Source organism: Meriones unguiculatus, chromosome 20, assembly GCF_030254825.1.
Source record: "Meriones unguiculatus strain TT.TT164.6M chromosome 20, Bangor_MerUng_6.1, whole genome shotgun sequence".
NCBI lineage: Eukaryota > Metazoa > Chordata > Mammalia > Rodentia > Muridae > Meriones > Meriones unguiculatus.
Genome location: NC_083367.1, coordinates 39,311,769 through 39,324,943, shown reverse-complemented (window position 1 = coordinate 39,324,943; position 13,175 = coordinate 39,311,769). Strand labels below are relative to the sequence as shown.

Below are 13,175 nucleotides of genomic sequence, written 5' to 3'. Positions count from 1 at the left end.
CAAAGCATCCATGAAACTTTGGACACACCGAAAAGACCAAACCTAAGAATAATAGCAATAGTTGGAGAAGACCCTCAGCATCAAGACCCAGAAAATATTTTTAACAAATTCATAGAAGAAACCTTTCCCAACCTAAAGCAATATCTGTCTACATGCATACAAGAAGGCGACAGAACATCAAATAGATTGGACCAGAAAATAAAACCTTCCCACCAAATAATAATCAAACCACCAAATATACAGAACAAGGAAATACAATCAAAAACATAAAGGCAGACCTATTAGAATTACCTGACTTCTTAACAGAGACTCTAAAATCCAGAAGGGCCTAGGCAGACATATTATAGACTCTAAGAGACCACAGATATCAGCTTAGATTACTATACCCAGCAAAACTTTTAATCAACATAGATGGAGAAGACAAGATATTCAAAGGGAAAATAAAATTTAAACAGTATCTGTCCACAAATCTAGATCTACAGTAGATACTAGAGAAAAACAAAAAAGATTAACTACATTCAATAAAACACAGAAAATAAATAACTCCACATCTGCAAATCAAAAGAAGGAAAACACACGCGTGCACACACACACACACACACACACACACACACACTGTATCCTACCACTATATAAAGAACAACAACAACAGGAATTAACAATCATTGGTCATTAACCCCTCTCAACACCAAATATCTAAAAAATGGGTTTTCAATGTAAATTAATGAAAATACTTCGAAAAGGACAGTTCATACTCAACAAAGAAAAAACTAAACAAGATGACATCTCAATTTTGACCATCTATGTCCCAAATTCAAGAGCACCCACCATTATAAAAGAAACATTACTAAAGGTTAACTCACACATCAAACCTTACACATTAATAGTGGGGAACTTCAACACCCCCTTCTATGGGCAGGTCATCAAGATAGAAATTATACAGAGAAATAACAAAACTAATTGACATAATGAATCAAATGGATATAACAGTTATCTACACAACATTTCACCCAAACACAAAAGAATATATCTTTTTAGAACCTCATAGATTCTTCTCCAAAACTGACCATATAGTCACTCACAAAGTAAGCCTCAAGAGATACAAAATAATTTAAATATCTATTTGTAAGTTGTCAGACCACTACTGATTAAAGCTTGACTACAACAAAAAGAGAAACAACAGAATGACTACAAACTAAAGGAACGACTCTCTACTCAGTGACCACTGAATTCAATGAAAATGAAGGCATAGCATTCCCAAAATTATGTGACTCAGTGAGAGCAGTGGTAAAAGGAAAGTTCATAGCATCAAGTGCCTTCATAAAGAAACTGGAGAGATCTAATGATAGCAATTTAAAAGTACATCTGAAAGTTCTAGAAGAAAAAGAAGCAAAGACACCAAATAGAAGTAAATTGCAGAAAATAATCAAACTCAGGTCTGACATCAATAAATTAGAAACAAAGATAATAAAAGAATGAATCAACATTACCAAGGGCTGATTATTTGTGGAAATCAACAGGAAACAGTTGCATGCATTCTGGGAGTACATTGAACATCTTGTGAATGGTAAAAGGCACTGGAATTTGGGACAAAAATCTTTAGTGCATTCAGAGACATCTACTGCAGGCACCCTGCAAATCTGTTTCCATTACTAGATTAAGTTTCAATATTTGAAAACATTGCCTTTAGATAAATAAGAAGACCCTCCCAAAAGATGGAATTTTCATCTCTAATGGAAGAAATATTGCAGAATATTATTCTCCAGGACATTTTCACTGGCTTATCTTTGGGAAAAATGACTGGCAAAACTTTTCTGGTCTTTGGATATTTTAATGTAATTGTTAGAGAATGGAATGTGTGCCAAGGACTGAACAAAGCCTCTGTGTGTCTTCTCATGCAATCTTCTAAACCTCTATAAAGTAAAGTTTGATTATGTCTCATTTCCATACAGGGAAATAACAGTGCTTGAAGTATACATAGATAGTTCAATGGTGACGGTTTAAAACATTACAGCTCCATTGACATCCATGTAATTTCCTCTGATCTTCAAAAACTGGAGGTGGGAAAACTTTTCTTTCCTAGAAATATTGTCATGAATAATCAAAGCCTATGGAAGCCATTTAACCAATGACTTCATTTTAAAAGTGACAAAGACAACTACTTCAAAGTGTCTCTTTTATTTCATGAGGCATAACATAAACTCCAATAATATAACTGGTTGGACAATTTATAGGTTTTTTTCTCAGTGAATATTATGTATTTTTTCTTTTAAAATAACTCAAATAATAAAGCTTACAATATCTTTCTGTGAAAAAAAGAAAAGAAAATCAACAAGCTAGACAAACCATTAGCCCAACTAACTAAAAGGCAGAAAGACAGAAACCAAATTATCAAGATCAGAAATGAGGAGGGGGACATAATAAGAGATACTGAGCTGATCCATAGAATCATTAGGACTTATTCCAAAAGCTTATACTCCATAAAATTGGAAATTTTAAATGAAAGGGACAATTTTCTTGATATATACCACTTACCAAAGTTAAGGTCTGATAAACAACTTAAATAGACCTATAACACTTAAGAAACAGAGCTAGTTGTTAAAAGTCTCCAAATTAAAAAAAAGCTTAAGCCAAATGATTTTAGCACATAATTTTACCAGACTTTCTAATAGCTAATACCAATACACCTGAAACTATTCCACAATGTAGAAACAGACGAAACATTGCCAAACTCATTGTATTTGGACACAGTTACTGTGGAGAGCAATGGATATTGTTGACTCCATGTTGATTTCAGCTTACAGCTTTAACCTTAAGACCTTTTTCCTGTTAAAGCTGCAGAGAACTTGTTCTTAAAGAAGTTACTGCTAAATGTTTTGATAAGCACCAAGTTCATGCTGTCCTGTTCTTGCCACACAGATTTATGATTAGAGGAGTTAGATTACGGTCTGCTCTTGGTTGAACCTCTATTCTGGAAATAAGGAAGCTGACTGTGCTGTAAGACTTAAGCTGTAAGCATTTCTTAGTATGTAAGTGAGCATGTAAAAAAATAAACTTGCTCCACTCTTTCCTGAAGTCCAGTTAATGTTGTCTCACCTTGTATTTTTCTCTTCAGTCCTCACCCATTTCTTGCAGCACATGTGCCTGACTTAGTGGGATCTGTCAAGATACCCTGATGTGTAAACTATGGAAAGATTCAACAAAGAAAAGGAATTTCAGACCATTTTCCCTTGTGAATATTGACTCAAAAGTTCTCAAGAAAATACAAATTGGATACAAGAACATAGGAGAGGAAGAGGGAAGGTGCTACAGGTGGGATACATAGTGAGTAAATTGTAATGAAAAATTAATTAATTAGTTAAATAAAGAGTGGTGTTTAATGTCAAGGACACATAGAGATTTGCCAAATGTAAATAGTCAAAGTCCAATCCAATTAACAAACATGCCAGTGAAATAAATAGATGGTTCTCAAGATAGACAACAAATATTTTAAACAGTATTGAACAATTAACACAATTAAATTTAATTAAAACCTCTTTGTGATTTCATCTCACTTCAGGAAAAATGGCTATCATCAAGAATGCAGATTAGGCTGAGGACTTAAGGAGCTGAGGGGTTCTTTTTTTCCCTCTTGTCCTACTTAATGTTGTGGTTGCATGGAATGATCTCCTTTTTCTAAATTCTATTATTAATTTAGCTCTTTTAGTTGATTTGTTGAGAAGGGGTAGCAGGGTCTGACTTGGGGCACAGGTTGTGAATCACTAGCCCAATTATAAAATGATGACCACTAAGGGAAAAATAAACATTTTGAGGATGACTTCCCGTCACAGTGAGCTGACCTCAGGCATAGATAAAAGGTTAAACATTAAGCACTTGTTGAAATCCTGCATTGCCTGGATATTTTCCTCTCTGCCCTTTGTCAGCAGGAGATGTTTTTTGCCTCTGCTTTGGTGAAGACAAAAAATCAAATTAGAACATTTTTTCATATCTGACCTTTGGGATTTCTTTTTCTGGCCAGTTCACAAAGAACTTTGGTCTCTTGAGCAGTGAACTCTTTGGTGGTGACTGGCTTTGTGTTTCAGTGTTGCTATTTCTTTTTATCTGTAGAAATAGGAGGCATTTAAATTATAATTCAAAACCAAAATAAACCATCCAACAGTTTGGCACAGAGTATGGAAATTTGATGAAAACTCGGAAGCATTACCAATAATTAAAACTATATTTTATTGTTACAGGGAGATATTTACAGGACTGCTACATGGAGATGGAAATATCCACACATAAGGTAAAATAGGTTCAGTGTCTTTAGAAATGTTTAAGCAGAATTGGTGAAAACAGCAGAACATAAGGCAGAGGGATAACTATAATACATTTGGAAAAAAAATGGCACAGGTAATGAGTTACAAATCACAGGAGATCTAAGTGTGCTGTCTCTATCCAGCAGTACGGAGAATGCACACACTAAAATCAAACTCTTAGTTTTCACTACCTCTTTTTCTTGGTACCTTGAAATCTGGAAGCTGCAGTAAGGTTCTAAAGCTCTTGATGGTCTTCTACAACATTTACTTACTGCAGTTTTTGTAGACATATTCAGTAGCATTTTGCTCTCCTTACCACAATGCTATTCTATCTCTCTGAGACCTCACAGAAAGAAAAACATGACAAATTTTGTAGGTTCCCACTGGTAGGATTTGCTGAAGGAGGCAGAGGCAGGAGGATCAGTGTTCTTCTTTTGAAGAGTACTGAGGTATTACTATTAAATGAAAACACACAGAGACTCTAGCAGTGGATAAGAGAGTTCTCAAGGAATTGTCAATCTTCCTGACTCTAATCAAAGTCACAGGCTTTAGAAACATTGGAAGATGCTGCTTTGTCACGTTAATGTTCAGAGGACTCAGGAAAACGTGAGGAAATCTCCTTCATATTGACCAGGGTATCCTGCACTGCCAAATCTGAGGCCAAGGTGACATCTGACCATGCTGCTGCCAGGGGCCTTTCTGGTTATGTGGTCTTCTCACCACCAGGGTCTTTATGTCTGAGGCTTATGTTATCACCATTGGGGGTTTCTAGTCTGGGCTATTGCATGAGGACATGCTGATGGCCTAGTATCCTGCTAAGCTATCCCTGTCTGTCTCTGGCCGAACATTAAGGAAAGTTGGTTCTGGCCCTCACCTGGGCAGGAGAGGTGGCTCTGGCAGCATGGTTGTGGGAGAGCTGGCTTTTGAAGACAAGCTCCAACAGTGTGTTCAGTCATTTAGTGAGTGGATTTTGGTGTCAATGTAAAGAAATCACATACTCACACACTTGGTAGATGAAAAACTCCAATGATCAAGTTCCAACAACTTCACAAATACACATACGTACATACATACGTATATACATATATAATATACATACACACATTTGGTTGATGTAGCAAAGCTCCAACCATTTTACATACATACATATACATTTACACTTTGGGTGGATGAAGCAAAGTTCCAACAACTTAATTTTTTTCCTTAGACTTTTATACCACCTAAGACAAAAATTTTTTATGTTAGAAATAAATAGCCACAAGTTAGACAGTCTTTTAAAACCATCACCACAAAACAGTCTTCACAAACAGAATAAAAATATTACAGGTAAGAAAATTACAGTAAGTTATTGATTATATATTCCTCTTTTGAAACTCATACCTAATTAAACCTTTTCAAACTATCTTTGCCTTCACAAGTTCATTGTAACCCCAAAGCAATAATTTTTGGTAGTTGATTAACAACCTTTAATCAAGCTAATTCTACAACAACGAGGTTTTTCTTAGGCTTAGCTGACAACAATTTGTATTTTATGAAGAAACATATCACCAGGCTTACATATTATTTTTGAAGTTTTGTTTTTTAAACTAGCTAATCATCTAATCTCTTTTGTTATATTCATATAAAATTATTATTGTGTTTTTTGAGGAGACCTTGCACAGATGGAAGGCAAATAGAAAGATATAAAGTCATTGGTGTGACTGGGGTGCATGACGTGAAAATCACAGAGAATCCATAAAAAATTTAATAAAAAGGGGTACACTGTAGATGGGAGATTCCATCTCTAGGGGAACCTCAAGGGAAGTTGAGTATCAGGAACAGTTGGTGTCCTAAACTGAATGTTTCAGTTTCTTTTGCCAAGAGGGCAGAGGCAGCTATGGCCAAAATTCATGGTGACCACCTGGCTTTGACCATGTCACATATATTGGACAGATAAGACATGAGTCTTTTTCAGGGTCCCAGAGTTTGCATAAGGACCTCAGGATAATGCTTCTAGATTTATCCAGAAAAACGTTAGATGGCATATTAACATCTGGGAGGGTCTTTGCAAGGACAGACATAAGGAAATTTTCATGGTTTTGAAGGCCTGCTCCACAGTCTCAGTCCATCCCAATGGCTGTGTGTATATTCAGGATGCTGGAATAGAGGGTCTTGACAACATGAGAAAATCTCATTATCCATGGCCAGCAATATTCAACTTCTTCCTGATCATTGTGGGGATGGGTATTTGCAGGACAACTGAAATAAGGTTATAGGAAGTATTTGTCCTTCTTCTTCTAGGTTGTAGCTTAGGAATGTGACCTGACAGAAACATAGCTTGGTTGGCCATACAGAAGGACTTTTATTCGTGTCTACGTTCTTTTTCTGGGTTTGGAGATATGAGTAGATGGTCTACTGACTGGAGCAGGATGCTCTGTGGATATTTCATTTAAAAATCCATCCAGTCTGACCTCAGGGCCATGTCAAGCAACTCTGGTGGCTTTTGGATCCTATTCTCCTGTTGTATTTCCTCCACTGAGTTCTATAGAACTGTCAGAGCATAGTCTATAGGAATGGACCCTTGTGAGGAGAATTCTGAGCACTTGTGTGAATATTCCAAGAAAATAAGACAATAGTGTGATCTCAATTTCTTCAAAACTCAGAATTGTTTATGGAATGTGTTTTCATGCTCCTTCCAGGTGTGGAAGATAGGAGTGAGTTTACTTCAGAATAGTCACTATTACTTGCTATTGGCATTCAATTAAATGTTTAAAGTATCCTTTCTGTGCCTCTATGGGAAATACATGTGTTTCTATATGTTACTTGTTTTTATGGTTTTATTCAGCTTGATTTCATGAAAGATTTACATGTTGAAAATTTAAAACTCTGAGTATAAATTGATTGAGTTTCTGAATAGATTTAACTATTTTTTTTAGTAATGTTTGGTGTAGTTCAGTTTGATTTAGTGTAGTTTAGTTCAGTTAGCCTGATTTGTTATCTCCTGTAGAAAAATTACACAACCTGATTTGATAAACTGGATGGCTCTTCTCGGATGAACGTTTTTGACATCTTAGTGTTGACATTCATTGAGCTATCCAGCTCTGTCTTTGAGACATGGGATTGGAAGACCTTAAAGAATGAGGTAAACTACAGTGTAATGCTGTAGAGAACTTTTATTTTTTAAATCAAGAACATATTCAATTTGGACAATGTGTCAGGACATGGTCAAATTTAGTGTGAAAAGAACTGGAATGAACTTATTTTAACCTTGTAATAACAAGATGGTTTCTAATCTTAAGATGGAGTCAGCCTGGTCCATGATTTGGCCATCATAAAGATTTCACAAATCACAGAGATCATTCTTGGTAAGCACACTTGGTAGACAAGTGACCACACATGCCATGTTTCCGTTCAAAATCTGTCTAATGCCCCTGTCTCTGTTTCTCTGATAGGAGTAGAGCTTTTAGACAAAACAACTTGAGCTGGTCCCACAGGAGTTTGCTCTAGTTCCTGCTCTTCCCTACTCTTTCAAGAAGCTGCATTACTCTATAGACTCTGCTTCAGCTCTAGTGCACAGGTGTCTGCCCCGAGTTCTTGTTCTGACTCCTCTTCATGATGGGCTATAAGCTGGAAGAAAGCTGTGGATAATGCTGGGTTCTACCCTTACTTGGTGTTTTTTATTTTGTTTTTTTTTTTTTTGTTTTTTTTTTTTTGCAACCCAGCACTGTCCACCCTGGAGTGGCAGCACCCACAGTAGGCTCAGTTCCTCATATTTATCATTAATTGAGAAAATGTCCCACAGACTCCATACCCGCCAGTCTGACAATGGCTCAATTCCTCAATTTCCTCTTCCCATATTGCTCAGCTCCTGTCAAGAGGAGAAAAACCAACTAACCAACTTCAAAACACCAACCAACCAATAATCCAATCAATCCAACAAGAAAAAACAAAAACAAAAATAAAAAAATTAAGCAGCAGAAACTTGGATGAAGAAATGTGTAATAAATTCCTGAAAAATTAGACCTAGTCACTCATATACACCTAAAAACACTTCGGTGACCATCATTTGATAAAAATTACTCAAGCAGGTTGGGGCCATATTTGTAAAAACCAAACCAAAACAAAACAAAAAAAACCCTCTTGGTTCTTGCCTAATAATTCTCATAATTAAGTAAGAGTGAAATTTGCCCTTCAGTTGCTGTAATGTTTACCTGTAATTTCTTAATGTTTGATTTCATTTATGCACCTAAGGAAAACATCTGATAAGATTTTTCTAGTACCATCAAAATCTTTCCAAACCTAACAAATCGAAGTTCACTTTACTTTCCAAAACACTTGCCATTTGCTAAGAAATATCTGGCAGAAAGTATTTATATCTCATCATCAATTCCTACTACTCTTACCATTTCATCCAAACTGATTTTCCTTCATCCGTTGATCTGCACACTGTGAGTAGAAAAGTATAGATTAGCACTACCAATGCTCTTCCTCTCATCTGCACACTATGTTGTTGTTGAAGTCCAGCTTTAGTCTGTGGTGGTCTGATAGGATATAAGGGATTATTTAAATTTTCTTGTATCTGTTGAGGCTTGCTTTATGAGCAACCATATGGTCTGTTTTGGAGAAGGTTCCATGAGGTGCTGAGAAGAAGGAAATCTTTTGTTTTTGGGTGAAAAGTTCTATAGATGTCTGTTAGGTCCATTTGATTCATGACCTCTGTTAGGGTCATTGTTTCTTTGTTTAATTTCTGTTTTGATGAGCTGTTCTTTGTTGAGAGTGGGGTGTTGAAGTCTCCCACTGTTAATGTGTGGGGATCTCTGTGTGGTTTAAGTCTTATTAATGTTTCTTTTACAAAATTGGGTGCCCTTGTATGTGGGGCATCGATGTTCAGAGTTGTGATGTCTTCTTGGCAGAATTTTCCTTTAATGTGTATGAAGTGACCTTCCCACCTCTTTTGATTAATTTTGGTTGAAAGTCTATTTTATTAGAAATTAGAATTACTACTCCTGCTTGCTTCTTGGGTCCATTTGCTTTGAAAACAATCTTCCAGCCCTTAATTCTCAGGTAATGTCTTTCTTTGTGCCTTAGGTGTGTTTCTTTTTATTTTTCTTTATTAATTACACTTTATTCACTTTGTCTCACCTCTATGGTTCCCTTCCTCCTCCAGTCCCAATCCCTCCGTTCCTTCACCCTCTGCATGCATGCCCCTCCCAAAGTCCACTGATAGGGGAAGTCTTCTTTTCCTTCCTTCTGATCCTAGTCAATTATGTCTAATCAGGAGTGGCTGCATTGTCTTCTGTGGCCTGATAATGCTGCTTCCCACTCAGCAGGAGGTAATTAAAGAGCAGGCCAATCAGTTCATGTCAAAGATAGTACCTTTTCCTGTTACAATGAAATCCACTTGGATACTGAACTGCCATGGGCTACATCTGTGCAGTGGTCTTAGGTTATCTCCATGCATAGACCTTTTTTGGAATATCAGTCTCTGGAAAGACCCCTGTGCTCAGAATTTTTGGTTCTGTTGCTCTCCTTGTGGAGTTCCTTGTCCTGTCCAGATCTTACTTTTTACCACTTCTTTCTTAAGATTCCCTGCACTTTCCCGAAATTTTGCCCATCAGTCTCAGCATCTGTATTGATAGTCTGCAGGGCAGAGCCTTTCAGAGGTCCTCTGTGTCAGGCTCCTGACTTGTTCCCTCTTTTCTCCTTCTTCTGATGTCCAGCCTTTTTGCCTTTCTGGATAGTAATTGAGCATTTTAGCAAGAACCCTCACTCTATTTTTTCTTTCTTTCCCTCCCACCCCCAGAACATGAGTTTCTTTATTTCAACAAACCGGCCTTGTTGATCCATCCAGACTTACTTCTGTTCAATCTCCAGGAACTTCAGAAAATTGGAGATTCTTTTTTTTTATTAATTACTCTTTATTCACTTTTTATCCCCCATACACCCTTCCCTCCTCCGATCCCGATCCCACCCTCTCTCCCTCTTCTTCACGAATGCCCCTCCCCAAGTCCACTGATAGGGGAGGTCCTCTTCTCCTTCCTTCTGAACCTGCCACCCAGGGCCTCTGAAAGCCTCTGCCCTGCATACTATCAAAGCAGACACTCAGACTTATGGCCAACTGTTGGGCAGAGTGCATGGAATCTTATGTAAGAAGTGGGAAATAGTAAGTAAGAGCTGGAGAGGATGGGAACCACACAAGGCGAGCAACAGAACTAGAAAATTTGAACACAGGGAACTTCCCAGAGACTCATACTCCAACCAAGGACTATTCATGGAGACAACCTAGAACCCTGCACAGGTGTAGCACATGACAGTTCCCTGTCCAAGTGGGTTACATAGTAATGGGAAGAGGGACTGCCTCTGACATAATCTGATTGGCCTGCTCTTTGATCACCTACCCCGGAGTGGGGAGCAGCCTTATACCAGGCCACAGAAGATGGCAATACAGCCACTCCTGATGTGATCTGAGTCCTTCCTCTTGATTAGTTTCTTTAGGAGTACAGATTTTAGTAGGTTTATCTTGTATTATATGTCTATATGAGTGAGTATATACCGTGTATGTCTTTCTGCTTCTGGGATAGCTCACTCAGGATGATCTTTTCCACATCCCGCCATTTACCTGGAAATTTCATGATTTCCTTGTTTTTTATTGCTGAGTAATATTCCATAGTGTAAATATAACACAATTTGTGCATCCATTCCTCCACTGAGGGGCATCTGGGCTGTTTCCAGCTTCTGCCTATTACAAATAAGGCTGCTACAAACATGGTTTTGCAAATGTCTTCATTGTGTACTTGAGACTCTTTTGGATATATGCCCAGGATTGGTATAGCTGGATCTTGAGGAAGCGCTATACCTAGTTATCTGAGAAAGCGCCAGATTGTTTTCCAGAGTGGTTGTACAAGTTTACCTTGCCACCAGCAGTGGAGGAGGATTCCCCTTTCTCCACAACCTCTCCAGCATGTGTTGTCTCTTGAGTTTTTGATCTTAGCCATTCTGATGGATGTAAGATGAAATCTTAGTGTCATTTTGATTTGCATTTCCCTGATGGCTAATGAGTTTGAGCATTTCTTTAACTTTTTCTCTGCCATTCGATATTCTTCTGCAGAGAATTCACTGTTTAGCTCTGTACCCCATTTTTTAACTGGATTACTTGATTTTTTTGCTGTTTAACCTCTTTAATTCTTATATATACTGGATATTTGTCCTCTGTCAGATATAGGGTTGGTGAAGATCCTTTCCCATTCTGTACGCTATCATTTTGTTCTGAGGACAGTGTCTTTTGCTTGACAGAAGCTTTTCAGCTTCATGAGGTCCCATTTATTGATTTTTGCTCTTAGAGCCTGTGCTGTTGGTCTTCTGTTCAGGAAGTTGTCTCCTGTGCCAATGAGTTCAAAGCTCTTCCCCACTGCTTCTTCTAAGCGTTTTAGTGAGTCTGGTTTTATGTTGAGGTCTTTGATCCATTTGGACTTTAGTTTTTTGCAGTGTGATAAGTATGCATCTATTTGTATTTTTCTACATGTAGACATCCAGTTAGACCAGCACCATTTGTTGAAGATGCTCTTTTTTTTTTTTTTCCATCGAATGGTTTTGGCATCTTTGTAAAAAATCAGGTGTCCATTAGTGTATGGATTTATGTCAAGATCTTCTATTTGATTTCCTTGATCCACCAGTCTATTTCTATGTCAGTACTATGCAGTTTTTATTATTGGTGTTTTATAGTTCAGCTTGAGATCAGGGATGGAGATACCTCCTGAATATCTTTTTCTGTAGAGAATTGTTTTAGCAATTCTGGGTTTCTTGTTGTTCCATATGAAGGTGAGAATTTTTCTTTCCAGGTCTGTAAAGAATTCTGTTGGCAATTTGATGGGAAATGCATTGAATCTGTAGATTGCTTTTGGTAAGATGGCCATTTTTGCTATGTTAATCCTGCCAAGCCATGAGCATGGGAGATCGTTCCATCTTTTGATATCTTCTTCTAATGTTTTCTTCAGAGAGTGGAAATTTTTTTCATACAAGTCTTTGACTTGCTTGTTTAGGTTCACAACAAGGTCCTTGATGTGGTTAGTGGCTATTGTGAATGGTGTTCTTTCCGTAATTTCTTTCTCGGCTCTCTTGTCTTTTGTATACAGGAGGGCTTCTGATTTTTTTGAGTTGATTTTTTATCCATCAAATTTGCTGAAGGTGTTTATCAGCTGTAGGAGTTCTCTGGTAGAATTTTTGGTGTCACTCAGATATACTATCATATTATTTGCAAACAGTGATACTTTGACTTCTTCCTTTCCAATCTGTATCCCCTTGATCTCCTTCAATTGTCTTATTGCTCTAGCTAGGACTTCAAGAACAAAGTTGAAGAGATATGGAGAGAATGGACAGCCTTGCCTTGTCCCTGATTTCAGTGGGAATGTTTTAATTTTCTCTCCACTGAGTTTGATGTTGGCTGTAGGCTTGCTTCAGTTTTTTTATGTGGTAGGTTACAGTGATGGATTTCTGTATATTGAACCACCACTGCATGCCTGGGATGAAGCCTACTTGGTCGTAGTGGATGATATCTTTGATGTGTTCTTGGATTCGGTTTGCAAGTAGTTTGTTGAGTATTTTTGCATCAATGTTCATAAGGGAGATTGGCCTGAAATTCTGTTTCTTTGTTCGGTCTTTGTTAGCTTTAGGTGACTATGGCTTCATAGAATGAGTTTGGTAGTGTTCCTTCTGTTTCTATTTTGTGGAATAGTTCGAAGAGTATTGGTGTTAGCTCTTCTTTGAAGGTCTGGTTGAATTCTGCTTTGAAACCATCTGGCCCTGGGCTTTTTTTTTGCATGGTAGACTTTTGATGACAGCTTCTATTACCTTAAGGGATATAAGACTATTTAATTGGTTTACCTGGTCTTGATTCAGCTT

The 13,175-nt window shown here is 37.5% G+C and overlaps 1 protein-coding gene across 4 annotated transcripts in view; it reads left to right on the top strand.

Annotated features, from left to right (window-relative positions):
- The window catches only part of LOC110540127 (amine sulfotransferase-like), a 139,132-nt gene that overhangs the window by 81,122 nt on the left and 44,835 nt on the right, over window positions 1-13,175 (top strand). For 2 of the 4 annotated variants that reach the window (XM_060373642.1, XM_060373645.1), the window contains exon 1: window positions 8,572-8,725. The exons of 1 other annotated variant lie outside the window; for it this stretch is intronic. The gene's annotated coding sequence lies outside the window, so the exon portion shown is untranslated. Of the gene's footprint in view, window positions 1-8,571; window positions 8,726-8,770; window positions 8,782-13,175 lie in introns of those variants that run through there. One more of the 4 variants, XM_060373644.1, reaches the window with a different exon arrangement.